This window comes from Podarcis pityusensis (genome assembly GCF_964106645.2).
Source record: "Podarcis pityusensis genome assembly, chromosome: Z".
Classification (NCBI taxonomy): domain Eukaryota; kingdom Metazoa; phylum Chordata; class Lepidosauria; order Squamata; family Lacertidae; genus Podarcis; species Podarcis pityusensis.
Window position 1 is genome coordinate 37,845,782 of NC_138044.1, and position 14,739 is coordinate 37,860,520.

General features: G+C 40.8%; 1 long non-coding RNA gene across 1 annotated transcript in view; it reads right to left on the minus strand.

Annotated features, from left to right (window-relative positions):
* Positions 1-10,692, minus strand: part of LOC308468368 — a 56,635-nt gene extending 45,943 nt beyond the window's left edge. The window contains exon 1 of the long non-coding RNA XR_013981599.1: positions 10,219-10,692. This is a non-coding gene — a long non-coding RNA (uncharacterized lncRNA). The remainder of the gene's footprint in view (positions 1-10,218) is intronic.
* Positions 10,693-14,739: the final 4,047 nt, after the last annotated feature.

Sequence of the window (14,739 nt, forward strand, 5' to 3'; positions counted from 1 at the left end):
GGTACTGTCCCTACTGACTGCTAGGCTATTTCATTTTGGGAGGCCTTTGCACCCTGAACGCTTCTCAGATGTTTTACTTTTTGGGGAAAGGGGATTTAGATTCTTGAGGTTTTTAGCTCGAGGGGATTTGATTTACAAATTTATTTATTTATTGTATATTGCAATTTTTATTGTTGTAAGCTGCTTTGAGAGCCAAATAGTGAAATGTGGGACAAAATTTTAAAATAAATAAATGAATGGACCATTGACCAGAACCAACAGGCTCTTTTTACTTCATGCATCCGGTCAAATGGACAACAGTCCCCAAAGGCTTATCCCCCAAATAAATGTGTTAAGTCTAAAGTGCTACAAGACTCTGTTATATTTCAATGCCATTTTAAAAATACAGGTTTTATTTGCATATTAAATTCAGATTAATGGGGAAGTGGGGAAGTATGAGTTCATGAATCAAGACGTGAAAAAGTGACACCAACCAGAAATAGATTGATAGGCCCAAAAGATATAGTCATTTTCTTTCCTCAGATTGAGGAATCAGCTGCATGATTTGGGCTTTCGTCCATTGGGGCTAATATGAGTGCACTTTTTTCAAATATTATGCCACACATTTGTAGGCATTTGAGCTTGGAGAAGCAGGATATTGTAGGATTACAATAATGTGCATATATCATGTATTGATTGATTAAAGGAAAATCAATGGGGTTCAAGATTATGGGGACATGGAGTCCTAAGACTGACACTCTATTAAAAGCTGAGAGTAGTTTGGACTTCATGACATAAGCAGAAGTTACCAATGCTTTGCTAACATTTCAAATATAGAAACTGATTAGCATAGTATTCCAATAGTGAATATGCTTACATTACAAAGAAAAAGGCTTAGTGGATGAGATTTTAGAGGTATAGCAGTTTAACGAATGTTTCAGAACCAGGCCAGATAGACTGTGACCGTAAAAGGAAAAGGGCCAACCTGTGGAAAACCAGCAAGCAGAACCCAGTCACAAACGTACTCTCTTCTCCTCTGGTTTCCAGCAACTGGCAGTCAGAAGCACACTGTCTCCAACCATGGAGGCATAGCATAGCCATTGATAGCTATGCTATTGATTTGTCTAATCCTCTTTTAAAGCCGTCCAAGTTGGTAGCCATCACTGCCTCCTTTGGGAGTGAGTTTCATAGTTTTAACTATGTGGTGCAGAAATAAGTACTTTCTTTTATCTGTCCTGAGTCATCCAACATTCAGTTTTGCTGGATGCTCTTGAGTCCTATTGTCATCAGAGAGGGAGAAGAACTTCTACCTACTTTCTCCATGCAGTGCATAATCTTATAATCCATCAGGTAACCAATTCTCACTCATATTTTCTCTAAACTGTTAAGCCTCAAATGCTTCAATCTTTTCTAATTTTCACCGTTTTGGCTGCCCTTTCCTGAGCCTTTTGCAACCCTACAACACACTTTTTGAAGTGAGGTGACCAGAACCGTACACAGTATTCAAATGTGGTCACACCATAGATTTGTACAACAGCATTATGATATTGGCAGTTTTATTTTCAATTTCTTTCCTAATGATCCCTAGCATGGAATTTGCCTTTTTCACAGCTTCCACACACTAGGTCAACATATTCATCAAACTACCACTACAACCGCAAGCTCATTCCTGGTCAATCACTACCAGTTAAAAGCCCATAAACATATTTGTGAAATTAACACACACACACACACACATATTTGCCCCTACATGCATTTCTTTACACTTGTTTATACTGAATTTCATTTGCCATTCACTCAGTTTGGACAGGTCTTGTTGGAGCTCTTTGCAATCTCTTTTTGTTCAAACAACCCTGAACAATTTAGCATTATCAGCAAACTTGGCCACCTCACTGTGCACACATAATTCCAGATTGTTTATGAACAACTTTAAAAAGCACAAGTCCCAATGCTGATCATTTCTGTCTCTCAGTTTATAATAATAATAATAATAATAATAATAATAATAATAATAATTTTTATTTATACCCCGCCCTCCCCAGCCAAGGCCGGGCTCAGAGCGGCTTACAAGCAATAATAAAAACAAGTTGAATGATTACAACTTAAAAACAAAATTAAAATACAACATTAAAATATTGAAACATTAAAATACTAAAATGCAGCCTCATCACAGGAGGAGATAGGAAAAAGAAAAAAGAAAGAGGGGGAGGGAATCAAATTGGCTATAGCCAAAGGCCAGGCGGAACAACTCTGTCTTACAGGCCCTGCGGAAAGAAATCAGATCCTGCAGGGCCCTGGCCTCATGAGGCAGAGCGTTCCACCAGGCCAGGGCCAGAGTTGAAAAGGCCCTGGCTCTGGTTGAAGCCAGTCTAACTTCCTTAGGGCCTGGGACCACTAGGGTGTTGTTATTTATGGACCTTGAGGCTCTCCGTGGGGCATACCAGGAGAGGCGGTCCCGTAGGTACGAGGGTCCTAGGCCGTGAAGGGCTTTAAAGGTCAAAAGCAGCACCTTAAATCTGACTCTGTACTCCACTGGGAGCCAGTGCAGCTTGAAAAGCACTGGGTAAATATGCTCCCATGGCAAAGACCCCGTGAGGAGCCTTGCTGCAGCATTCTGTACCCGCTGGAGTTTCTGGGACAGCTTCAAGGGCAGCCCCGCGTAGAGCAAATTACAGTAGTCAAGCCTGGAGATGACCGTCACATGGATCACTGTGGCCAGGTTGGGGCGGGAAAGGTAAGGGACCAACTGCACTTATAAAACTGTGCATTTATGTGTACTCTCTGCTTCTTTAAACTTAACTAATTCCTGATCTGCAAGAGGACCTCTCCTTTTATCCCATGATTGTCGAGCTTACTCAAAAGTCTTTGCTGAAAGCTTTTTGAAAGTTCAATAACATTATGTTAGCCAGATCACCATGTCTTGCAGTCCATGGACCAGGGGAACTAGGATAGCCCCCTAAATGTTTCCAGTAAATTAGAGTATTAAAGTATTAAAGCCTGGCACTTCCTTCCCAAAGCCCAGGAAGCTTCTTCCCAGCTTAGGGAAAGAAGCATAATGTTCATGCTTGCAACGTCACATGCATGACATCATCACACGGACATCACCCTCACATGCTGGTCCTCTAGCCCTAACTGCCGTTTCCCTACACAAAATTTCACTGCACACCACTGCAAATCACCTCTATCTATTTGCTTGTTGAAGAATTTTGGAGTCACATTCTCAACTATCTCATAAAATAAAATTCATTAACTGCAGTATCACACACAGACACCCACCCACCCCTTGAGATGGTAACATCTGAGCCAAGCCATTGCGCAGGGCTTCCTAGCCTCTGGCCCTCTAGATGTTGTTGGACAGGCCCAGCCAGCACGGCCAATATACAGGGTTGATTTAAGTTGTAATCCAGCAAAATGTGGAGGGCCATGGGTGTCCCCCCCCCCATCCCTAAAACAAAGAATCACAGGAGACTGCTGCCATATCATTTTTCTGCTGATGCCTGCTGCATGCTTGCTGCAAAAAGAATCCAAATTTCTGTAGCAGGCTCTCATTGCCTCATAGTTTCAAACCCATTTGTTTGTACTTTTAGAAAACTAACACTATTCAATATTTAAAAGATGTATATTGACATTTTAGAAAGTTAGCTTGAACTCATTCAAAGAAAATTGGATCAAATTGAAAATGGTAATTAAGCCGATTAAAAGGGGAAGTAAAATAAAACACTGTGTACCTCTTAGAAAGCATTCACATCTAGATAGTCTAATTTACATACAAGTGACATCATCATTAAAGAGAGTGACTTTTTTAAAAAAGGGGGGGTTCTTTTTGCTACATGATTTACTGCTAAGGAGGGGCTGATTTCCACGAGATTGATGGTGCCCTTGATGCAAGTTGATATGGTTTTGTTTAGCAGTCAGCAAATGGCATGTGATTGTATGAGGTTTCGTTGAGATGAATTGAACTGCAGCAGCATTGCCATTTGGTTTGAATTACCATGGAGTATTCTTTTTCAGTGTATCATTTAATGCACATTATGCTTTCCCTGCAAGGAATAACTGTCCTTCTTTGGGATAAAGGTTTATTCAAGGAGGGATAGGTATTTCCTAAATAGATAGAATCAAGCAGGGGCAGTCAAGCCATTGAGCTTGTGGGGCCAGTCTCCTTAGAGATGTGGAGCCAGTTGCTTTGGGAGCAACTACAGCCAACCTACCACTACAATAAGCCAGCAGCCTATGGAATTGGGTTGATATTTTCCTGGGATTCAGCCAAGTAAATCACATTCATTAGAACCTTGGGTTCACTAGGGTTGTGTGCATAATTAGAGAAGCTCTCGAGTTCCAATGTGGGAAGCAGTTTAGGAATGCTTTGGGAGAATGTATCCAGCAGTAACAAACTCTTCCTACAACATGCTGAATATAGGACCCTGGTAATTCAGTTTAGGGTCTAATCCAGCACATCAGATTAGGCCTGATTAAATCTAGGATTGCCCACACCTATATGATGCATTTTTGAATGTGATCTTAATTAATATATGCATTTTACACAAACTTTGTCCTCGGTCAAAGGACATGACTTGGCTGAAGAACAGAATTTCCAACACAGTTTTACTCAGGGTAGACCCATTAAAATTGATGGGCATGACCAATTTAGACACAATAATTTTAATAGGTCAAATCTAAGGTAGTTACATACAACCCAAAGTATATATGCTCTACTGGTGAGATATGAATTCACCCATGCTGCATTTCTCTATTGCCAGTAGATTGATTTCAGATATTTTGATGAACTTCAATTTTTATACTATAAGAAAGTTCCCTTTAATAATAGAAAGGGTCACCAAGAAATGTCTTTCAATGTAATATACTTGGCTTGGATAATGTGTTGCATTGGGACTCTTAACACTGTATATTTGCCTTGTTAAATTCCTGTTACAAGCTTTCAACAGCTGTCTTAATTAGGTGTCCCATAATTAAGGAGATTATTACACTGATTGAATCGAACTCCATGTTTTTTGAACTGGCAAAGATTTGCCATGGATTTGCACACAAAATCCGCATTTTCTGTTTATAAAGAAACTGTTTCAGTTTGAAGTCAGACAAACTAGAATGCAAGGTGGAGAAGGAAGCTTGTCAGGTTCTAACTGAACCACAGTTCAAAGCTTGTTACTGAGTCAGTCCTGTGATGGTGGCATAGAAATAGTTTTCCCCACTGCTGTTGCATCTTCCCAGGGTTGTTCAGTGGAGCTTTTTCAAGTAGGTAGAGGCCTTTTGCAACCTGGCCCTAAGAGAAATGTAACTCTCAGTAGCATGCTGTGACATATTTTCAAGGCGCTTTGAAGACTCCACCATTACTGAAGTTCTATTGGTGGAGGTGCTCAGTGCATTGTCAGGTCCTCTTTTATTGAATGAGTTTCATTGATTGCAGTGTAAGATGGGATGGGCTAAGTAGGTAGTTTGGTCCTGTTTCGGTCTTGCTAGCACTCAATCATATGTCTGTTCCATCCCATTGTGTGCTGTTGTGTCTCATTTCCACCGTGTTGCATGCAATTCTGTGCTATTCTGTCCCTTTGTGTGCACCCTGTATGCAACTTGTGCATACATTTAAAATAAAATATAAACTTTTTATGTAAAATAGGTGTGGCCATATATCAGCAGCCATGTGAACAGCAGCATGATGACAATTTTTCTCCCAAAAATGTAGTACAGAGAGAAATTACATGACTAAAACTTGCATTTTTATACATTTAAAAACATAAAATACATATTTTTGTGCAAACATTTTGTTCACTGAAAATGCAGCCAGGCCCTCAGGACTCTCCCCAAGCCACTCCACTGACCAGACCTGTTCCATGCCCACCTTAAGTGCTTTTCCCTGGCTAGACTATGCTGTTGAACACCTATTGCTTTGGAAGGGGATGGAGAGGTATATCTGTGTGTCTAGAAACCTCTGACTTCTCTCTGTGGCTAGAATGTATAAATGCAAGGATTGCATCCATTGCACTCCCTGCTTTTGCCACAAACCTTTGCCTCTAGTACCACCCACTTTTACCTCTGACTCTCCAACCATGGGCTTGAGACCCCAAGGTTTTTGTATAAGTCAACAACATTACCCTATGATTGAAGATTTGAACTTAATCTTCTTCCTCAGGCCACATCATGCAAGACACACTATTCCATCCTAATACTGAGACTTTTTAAAAAATTGTGTGTGCTTTATGGAAGACGTTAGGAGCACTAGCAAAGCTGCATATAAATGATTTAAATACGTTTTTAAAAATAAAACTCTCCTTCTGTTGCTTTTAGTACAGCATAGCACTTTTTAATTATTATTATTTTTTGCAGAAGTGTATCCTCATTCCATGAAGCAGCTTACAGTCTATTGAGCTTTATAATAACTGAGTTATTCTGATGCACACCCTATTAAAAACAGCATTAAAATCAGAAAATTGAGTGTTTCACAATATGTCACCTTTATCATGAAGACATAATAATTACACACATACCCCTGGAATGTAGAAAGCTGGCCACAAAGCAACAAACATTTACTGAAGCAAATGTGGTGATAATGAGAATTATTACCCTATTCGTTGCAGAAGAGAGTTGCTGTTACTCCCACTCTCGACACTCACAACTTTGTTATAAGAGTATATAGTGGTGCTAGCATCCATCTATTTTAAAAGTGCTACCAAAAGCAAATATGATTCGGCTTCTTAAAGTGCTGTAGCTCATCTCAAACAACCTGTGTACAAATTTGGCTCCTAACAAAACAGACGGTGCATAGAAGACATTTTGAATGTGATACTTTAGTTTTTGGTAAGCATTTTCACACACACTGATTTCCAGTGGCGGCTGGTACCCATTGGGACTGCTAGGGCAGAAGGCAGTTAAAAAACAAACAAACTGTGTAACACCAGAGCCCATGATGGGCAGAGCCAGAGCCAGAACCAATGACAGATGGAACCAACTATCCTATCCCTACCTTTCTCTCTGCACTGATACCCCCTAGGCTAGTGTCTCAAGACAAAAGCAAGGAGAAAGGCAGATAGGGGCTGACTGAGAGCAGGCTGAGGTTGCTCACCATAGATCAAAAACCACAAGAAGAATTTAAGTGTCACCACACACATTGAATGATTTATGTATTCATACACACACACACACACACACACACCTCACTTTTTCTGTCCATATAGGAGTTTCTTAAATTGACTTACAAATAAAAAAGTTGTGTTTGTGGCAACCTAAGATGAGACAGAGAACCTGAGATAGGTGTATGTGTGTGAGTGTATTACTAACATGGAGGGGGGAATCTAAGGATGTGGGGAAAGTTTTATTCATTGCACATTTTAAAATAAGCCAACACAATTCAGAGCTGTGCACAAATTGGAACACACACAGTTAAGAAATTGATTGTGCACTTATCAAAAAATTGTACTGCAGTTTCAGTTCCTAAAATGCATGCAAAATGAGAATTTTATGTGGAAAAGGCATACAAATGTGTGTATAATTTAAATGTGAAGTTTGTGGGTGGGTGTTGTGGGTGGGGATAATTAGCAGACAATGGGATGGAATACGCTTATGACTGAAGACGTGCAAAACTGACACGGAACGTATGTCAGTCTGATTCACCCAATCCTAAAAGGAACTGCTGAGAGGAGGGAGGAGGGAGAGAAAGGTCATGCATGGAAAAAAGAAGCATGCAGACGAGAGGCAAGATAAGACAGGAGAAAAAGAGTTGAGCAACACTGAGATCACGTATTAGAAGAAGGGAGGCTCAAGAGAGAAAGATAGATTCTTGCACAGTCCACTGACTAGGTAGCTAAGGGGAAGGGTAGTGTGTGGGAATTTACTAGCCAAAACATTGGCTGCAGGCCTCCAGTTATTTTTAATGGAGCTGAATTACACCAGCACTTTATAGGATGTATGCACAGTCACCTGTGAGTTATGGAGGTATGAGGTATTGAGGGATGTGTTTCTGAGTGATATACAGACATGTGTACATCATCCATAAATCCATGTCAGTGTTGTTTTGTAACAGCTATTGATGGGTCTGGGCTTCTTCAGATGGAGACAAATTCTTATACAAGAAGCACTTGTTCCCTGCAAGAACTAGTACAGAATGCAACCTGTTTGTAGCTTGTCAACTACAGTGGACCAATATGTGTTTGCTTTTTGTGTAGATTTGTGTGTGTGATGGGAACCAACAGCCAGTCACAGCTTCCCAGGATATGTATCTTGCATAAGTATGGAAAGGTGGTATACAAATTTGTGATGAGATAAACCAAATGTGATCATTCTATATAATGATCACCACACAGGTTGAATGCAGCTCTTACCATAGAGAAGTAATTCCCATGTGCAGCTTCAGAACTTGTTCACACATGCATATATATTCCTTCATTTCTCATTGTTCAGTTAAGGAACATGCATTGTCAGCTGAATGTCAGAACCAAATCCATGGGAGGAACTAAATCTTAAACAATATGAAAATTATTTTAGTGTTGATAGATATGTGATGGATGATCCTCATGCGCAAGTTGTCACTTGATGGTTGAAGCCATCAAGTGACAAATATGAACGACACCTTTAAAAAGCCCTGTTTATCAAGTAATTTATAAAGCAAGGTTCACCCATATATTTGTTTGCCATCACTTTAGAGAAAGAGCAATGCTGAACTTACAAATGGTTCCACACATTACCTGATCAAAATGTGCAAAGTCTTCAAGTGTTGTTGGAGGGTATGCACAAGTAAGCAGTGACTCTTGCATTCTGTGTGCATTAACCCATCAATGCACTTTTCTACCTTTCTACATTGTGAGTAATGCATAAAAAAATTCATGGAGGTTGTGCATCTCTGACCACATTCTTTATTCACTGTTAATTATCTGTAGTGACAGATTAACATGGAAAATCCCATCAATGGTCATTGGTCACACTTCCCACACTTGCACACATTCACTTGTCGAATCACACTAGCCCCAGTTTGCAACCAGCATATATGAGCTCCATTCTTTCCCACAAAGTCTTCAACCCATACCAGATAATATAATATATATACATATATATATGCTTCGGCACTTATTAGACAAAATCAGCCTAAGTCTATTTTGCTTATAATAATTTGCAGAGACACACCAGACAAAGACAATTCCTGTTCTACTGCATTGCCAAGACAGCAGATTGAGTTAAGCATAGAATTAGACCTGCATTGTCAGCATTTGATAAATATGTAATATGTGTTGCTGGCAGCTCTGTACAAGTTGAACAATGACACAAAATGTCTGCAGTGTCGGGGCTGACTATATCGGAGTGACGGATGAGAGATCATTGGAAACATCTCGTCTATAAAATTTTAAAATTCCATTCAATTTGAGGAAGCAAGCAGCCGAAATACCATTCTTTCCCCATCTTACTTTTTTCACTCTGGTATAATTCACTGGTGGTGATACAGACCTATGAATCTCACCCCATCCTTAACATGCTTAAATCAAATGGTTACAAAATGAATCCCTCTCTCTCTTCCCCCATACACATGTTCAATCTGTCTTCACACCTTCTGAATCCAGTTCTCTGAATGTATTAGCACATTTCAGTGCTAAGCCTCTGCATTAGCACTAACTCACTCATTTAATAAATGAAAGTACATTCTACCTCTCCAGAGTGTCATTCCTGTAATTTATCTAAGCAAAATCACTTTCATTATCCATCACCGTTTGATGGCAGTTTTTAAAATGAGTACCATTAGGATATCTTACAAGCTTCCTTTCATACACCCCCTTTTCTATTCGGTCATCTGTCTGTCTTCACATCTCAGGGAAATTAAATGTTCAACAGTTTTGTCATAGGCTTATCATTGAACGTGATCATCTGCTGCGAAAAATAATTTAATAATCCCTTCACAATTGCCCCCTTCTGTAGGAGTGAATCTGTGCTTGTTTGTCAAAGCTTTTTTTTTTTTTTTTTTTTTTTTGAAGCAGGCAATGGTAATGAGAAGGAGGAATTGGTGGACGTGTGCATCCTCCTCTGTTTGGTGTGCAGATTTTAGCCATGGGAAGTCATAGACTAATGGAAGCTGGCACTCATTAGAGGTGGTAGGGCAGAAGACAGGGAGGCCAGTATTTCGTGGAGACATAACAAAGGAAAGCATAGCCACTAATTGTTTGCCTGTTTGTTTGAAAATGTCTGTATAGGGGGAGAGAAAGGGTTAATATGTAGACCAATAGGAAAGCCGGAGGCAGAGCCTACCTGTTCATAAAAGGGCTTCACCCGAGGTTTGGGTTAGGTGGGTAGTTGGTTGGTTTTAGTGGGTTGGTTGGTTGGGAAAGGCAGTTGGGAAAGCAGTTAGCAGACAGTTGGAATTAGAGAGACAGTTAGTGCAGTTGGTTCTTGTGTGGGGGGAGGTAGAAGAGTTAGAGACAAGGTAACAATAAGACTAATAAGGTAGAGATAAACAACGTTTTGAATGCAGTTAAAGTATATTTGTGTCTGCAATAAACTACACTCTTCTTTGTTAACTTAAGAACCCGACTGAGACTAAGTGATTTACCAGGGAGGACCTGGTTGGTGGCAGCGGATTAGTGGTGTAAGGGTCAATAGTCCATGAGATGACCGGGGGCTCCCTATGAACACCACAATCATCCTCCTCCTTCTTGAGCTCTACCAAAGCAACACTGACTCCAAGGAGAAGTAAGCTGACAGTCAGGACCAGCATCCTCTGGACTAAGTAGGCTAAGTAAGGAGGTAGGCAGCTGGCAGGTGGCTGCAGACTGAGCTTGGTGGGATAGTGCCTCACTTGCCGTAAGGGAGCAGTTTCCATGGTCAGTGATAGGCTCTGAAAATTCAGAATCATCTAGTTCATCGCCTCACTGCAGGATGCAGTTTCAGGATCTCTGAAAGGTTTCCAAACCAGTTTGGCTGGTGGTGGGCGGAGGACATAGCTCATTAATAGAGCATCTGCCTTGCATGCAGAAGGCCCCAGATTCAATTCGCTGAGGTAGGGCTGAGAGAGACTCATTGTCTGAAATCCTAGAGAGCCACCATTCACTACTGCCATTCAGGTTAGACACTCACTGGCTGGATCATCACCTTGTTGTGGTGACTGGGCTTGCATGTTCCTATGATCCTTATGAGCAAAGCCATCAGGAGTCTTGTACTCCCAGTAGGGTCACCCAAGGAGGTAAGGTCAAGGGGGAGAAGCTAGACAAAGAATGATCCAAGAAATCCTCAATGGCAGAACAGGTGGAAGATTACACACATTATGTTACAACAGCTGTGAAGGTGGATGAAGGCTACAGCAGATAAAAAACCTACTGTTTGTAGTGATACTCATGCCATTGGAAAAGAGCCTTACTGTGAAGACTGTGTGTTGATCAGCGCGCACTGATCTCCACACATAAAACAAATTCACACACAGGTGTATTCAAGGTAGACACTACTGAGCTAGATAGACCCAATGGTAGAACACAATGTAAAGCAGTTTCCCAGGTTCCTATAACATTGCTGGGCATCCCAACTTCGCTCCTAGGAGCACAACACAATTCCTTCCTCTACCGTTTCTCTGATTGTGACAGCAACCCAAGGCCACTTTTGGGTTGCATTTACATTGCTGATGACATCTCAGCTCTAACAAAGCGCATTTGGTCACCCTCACTGTGTGTTTCAAGGACTACATCATGATCTCCTAGTTCAGGGGATGAGTTGGGAATTTGAAGTGGGGGCCCCCAGAGCCAGCCTCAAAGGCACTTGTCTGACAGGAGCCTATTATTCCACATTACCTGCCTCTGACTCTGAGAGTTCCAACTCAGAAGTCCTAGCAGAACTGCATTCTCCCCTGCTCTGTCAGAATCAAATATTGCTAAAGGTGACTATGCCCCAGCAAATGAAGAGAATCTTCTAACAGAAGGCATGACTTGCTTTTCAGACAGAGAAACAGTTCCTATTTAAGGCTTAGCCTGAGAATAGCCCTATCCACATGTGATGTGTAGGACATTTCCATGGTAACTGTGGTGTGGGGATGCACTTTTAGCCTCATGTGCAAATGCTTTCTTCAACAATTATGTGTTGCATGTGGTTGCCTGTAGAGAAATCTCTATATGTGACCACCTATTCCTGTAAAGCAGTTTCGTGTGACCAGTACATCCTAATGTTCAGGTGTCATAGTCATTTGGAGCCCTTACACCTGTGTAGCTGCTTGTGCATTGGGATTTCTTTGCAGACAATTATCATTATACTGCTCCCACCCAATGGCAGGTTAGATATCCATTCCCTGTACTCACTAGACAATGGGAAATGCAGTCTGGAAAAGATAACCTGAAGGAGCAGGAAGTTATTGAGCCAAAAGACTCCTGCCTAATAATAATAACTTTGTAACACAGGGAGTGACCCTCTATGTACTGGGTGCAAAGAATAAACAACAAAAGGAATTGGATAAAATCTCTGAAAATTGTTGTGGTGATTCAGAGGTTTAACCTGAAATCAAGCTAGATTTAAGTTTGTTAGTGTCTCTGGTATCTTCTGTCTCTTACATCATGGATGTTGGCTTGTGTTGTGGATGGATGATCTGTATTATTTTGTTGATGCTATTTTTGTAGGTTTTTCCTGGTCTCTTGCTAAAACAATATACTTATGAACTATAGATGGACATATGGGTGCATATGTGTTAACATATGCATCAGGATTTCTCTTCAGAGAACTGTATGCAATATACAGTTGTCTCAGAAGGCAAGTCTAATGTTGGTGACAGAGCTAAAAGTGCAGCCCTATTCTGTAGTCAAAGCTGAATTTCCCTACACATAAGAAACATTTGAGTGGGACTACAGACTGCTACTGAAACAACACCTGAGCTCTTTCTCCAGCCTCAACCTTGCACAGAACTGTTCAGAGTACTACTGATGGCTCATCATGCCTCACCTTTGCACTGCTGAGGCCATCACTCAAAACAGAACAGCGTAAACTGTCTCATGGAAATCATAATTATAGGCATGCATCTCATTATTCCATCAGCAAAAGTGTGCTTGCAGTCCCACAACAGACTCCACAGCTACAGATGTTTCGCTGAGATCAGAATTTGGATTAATTGTCTGCCACAATTTGAAATATGCACCAATTAATATAAATGATTATTAGCCTCTTCAGCAACAGTTTTGGGGTAATGAAATGTCACAGATTCATTTTAATGAAATTATTTTTATATTTGGCTTGCAAGAGAAATAGAGCTGACAATCAGCGAAAGAATGAGTTCTAATTTTTTTGTGTAAAAAAAAAAAAAGCTCACGATTATGACAGCTGCACCAAATTAGCCAAGGCATATGTGACGCTGGGTTAGAACAAAATCCATTTGTCAGCTAAATCTGATAAAGTATGTATTATCCCTCTTCATATTTGGATTTTTTTATGATAAGGTTTCACAGAATAGTCACAAACATCAATTTACTGCTATTAAGACAGGTTCCCCCCCAAGGTGCTTTTGCTTTAGGGATAGGCAAGTAACTTTCATGTGACATTGGTTGCTTCTAGACAGTTGCCTCTTTTCAACTGCTGACAAATCCAGGTTGCACAGGTAAAACTGATTTGGAGCTTTTGTGCAACTAATTTGCTCTCCCCCCCCCAAAAAAATGACTTTTAGTGATAAGAAAAGCAGTGGGGAAATGCATTGGAGTGTGTGAGATAACAATTATTTGGTGCACCTTCATATAAGCTCCCACACAACCCCTCCCACCCCAAAGAATGCTCTACAGATTTGTTGTTTAGTCATTTAGTCGTGTCTGACTCTTCGTGACCCCATGGACCAGAGCACGCCAGGCACTCCTGTCTCCCTCCCGCAGTTTGGTCAAACTCAAGCTGGTAGCTTCGAGATCACTGTCCAAACATCTTGTCCTCTGTCGTCCCCTTCTCCTTGTACCCTCAATCTTTCCCAGCATCAGGGTCTTTTCCAGGGAGTCTTCTCGTGAGGTGGCCAAAGTATTGGAGCCTCAGCTTCACGATCTGTCCTTCCAGTGAGCACTCAGGGCTGATTTCCCTAAGAATGGAGAAGTTTGCAGTCCATGGGACTCTCAAGAGTCTCCTCCAGCACCATAATTCAAAAGCATCAATTATTCAGCAATCAGCCTTCTTTATGGTCCAGCTCTACAAATAGTCAACATCATATAGCCTAACCACCCCCTGACTGGTTTTCTTTTCTGTCTTAAACTATCCTACGACATTGTTCTGTCTGAAGTATAAGGACCCCAGTGTCAGAGTTGGAGTTAGTACTGAAAGTCTGGATAGAAAAATAATAATTGTGGACTATGTTAGGAGATTGACAAGCCACAAGCCTCACTAACTTTAGCTAAGTCATGACCTCTGTACCCTTCTGAATATAGTATATAGAATGGAATTAATAGCTATTGGCTCCCCACTTGTGGAATGCTCTCCCCAGAGAGGCTCTCCTGGCAACTTCATTACATATCTTTGGGTGCCAGGCAAAAACATACCTGTTATTCCAGGCCTTTGGTTAATTAAGCAATCTATGGCCTTTTAAACTGGGGGAGCATTGTGTTTTTTTGTTACTACATTGTGTATTTTTATATTTTTATATTGTAAACCACCCTGAGATCGTTGGATGAAGGGCAGTATAGAAATTTAATTAATAATAATAATAATAATGTGTGTGTGAGAGAGAGAGAGAGAGAGAGAGAGAGAGAGAGAGAGAGAGAGCAGATGGAATAGAGAATTGTCTGCCTGCCTATCCATTATCCATGCATTCAGAAACATCTGAAGATACTGTTG